Source organism: Echinops telfairi, unplaced genomic scaffold (genome assembly GCF_000313985.2).
Source record: "Echinops telfairi isolate 266 unplaced genomic scaffold, ASM31398v2 ScPeMD7_26;HRSCAF=91, whole genome shotgun sequence".
NCBI classification, from domain to species: domain Eukaryota; kingdom Metazoa; phylum Chordata; class Mammalia; order Afrosoricida; family Tenrecidae; genus Echinops; species Echinops telfairi.
The window spans coordinates 575185-577051 of NW_022103923.1; the positions used below are offsets into that span (position 1 = coordinate 575185).

The 1867-nt window shown below is 35.5% G+C and overlaps 1 protein-coding gene across 1 annotated transcript in view; it reads left to right on the forward strand.

Moving 5' to 3' along the window:
• LANCL3 (LanC like 3) overlaps positions 1-1867 on the forward strand; it is a 125469-nt gene that overhangs the window by 25553 nt on the left and 98049 nt on the right. The gene's annotated exons all lie outside the window — the stretch shown is intronic.

Below are 1867 nucleotides of genomic sequence, written 5' to 3' on the forward strand. Positions count from 1 at the left end.
ACCATTGCCAATACGTATTATTTTCTGCTTTTCTGACAATAACCATCCCACTGTGAGTGCAGTGGTATCTTATTATGAGCTTGATTTGCATCTCTCTAATGGCTAATAATGTTGAGCATTTTTTATGTGCTTGCTAAGCTATTTGTTGTTCCTCTGATAAGAATGCCTATTAAAATTCTTTGCCCAGTTTTTATTTGGGTTATTTATTTTTTAGTTGTTTAATATAGGAGTGTGTACATTCTGGATATTATATCCTTATCAGATATATGATTCCCAAATATTGTCTTCCAATCTATAGCTTATCTCCTCACTTTGTTCAAAAATTCCTTTAATGCACGAATTATTTTAATTCTGATGAAGTTGTATTTGCCCATTTTGTCTGCTCTTGCTCATGTTTTGGATGTCATAACTGTTGAAAGTTATTTCTAAAATGTACGCAATCAACCATGAAAGCCAGAAATGAAAACTGGTAGACTTCTACCACCTTTTGGGGTGTGAAATTGATCAGACATGCAATCAAGAGACATTAATAATTACTAGTGATTAGATTACAAAAGTTGGAAACAAAATGGAAGGATCAATAGTTGGACAATAAGATTTTAGCTTCACATATTTTGACATGTTATCAAGAGAGCCCAATCACTGGGAAGGGCATCCGGTTTGGTAAAATCGAGGGTCAGCAAAAACAAGGAAGATACTCAAGTGGATGGATTGACTCAGTGACTGCAACGATGGGTGCAAACTTGACCATTGCTTGTTCTGCTGTATGTGGGGTTGTTGTCCATCAGGTCGACTCAATGCCACCTGACAGCATCGTAAATACGGATTGTCTTTCCATTTATTTCATTTCTGTCCGCCATGCTCTGCTGTTTTCAGTGTACGTCTTTTATCCCCTTGGTTAAGTTTGTTCTTAGGGATTTTATTTTATCAGGTGCTATTGATGGTGGAACATTTCTTAATTTTTCTTTTCAATTTGTTTTTTGCTAATGTAAAGAAACCAAATTAAATTTTGTGTGTCAACTTGTACGCTGGAACATTACTGCATTTAATTATTAATTTTAGCAGCTTTCATATGGATACTTTTTATTTTGTTTTCCTGTAGATCATATCATCTGATGATAAAAATCGTTTTAATCCTTCCTTTCTAATTCAGATACTTTTATATCTTTCTCTTGCCTAATTGCTCTAGGTATGACATCCAGTACACTACTGAATAAGGTTGCTATGAATCAGAAGTAACTAGATAGATGGTAGTGAGATTTTTGGGTTTTTTTAAGTTTACTGAATAATTGAAAGTGGGCATCCTTGTCTTGCTCCTGATTGTAAGGGGGACCAAGCTAGGATACATTTGGTAGGTACCAACCAATGGGAAATATAAGACAGCAGACATAAACCAAAACTATGGTTTCTAACTGCTAAAGGACTTGAGATTATTCTAGTATCCAAATTCCTTCTCTAAGACTTTTTGCCACTTCAGACCAGTAGGATCATCATTGTTTAAAACACAACAAAACTCCATTACATAAATATACCAGTAAATGTTAAATAAACGCAAAATAATTATTTTGTTCTTTGAGAAACACTTCTAAGGCAGGGGTAGGGAAACTTTTGTCTGCCAAGGGCCATTTTGATAAGTGTAATATCACTTGAAGACCACACTGGTCAAAAATTGAAGCAACTCATCCCTAAAGTGGTGACTAAAACGGCTTCTTTTTGATAAGTCATGTGATGTTAGCTGATATTGATGCTTTCATGGACTTTATATGATTCTTGGGACGTAAGTTTCCCACTCCTGCTCTAGGAAGTGGATGGCGCTTCTAAAGCAGTCCTGAGGATTCGGGACTTAATCAATTGCTCACCCTTACCT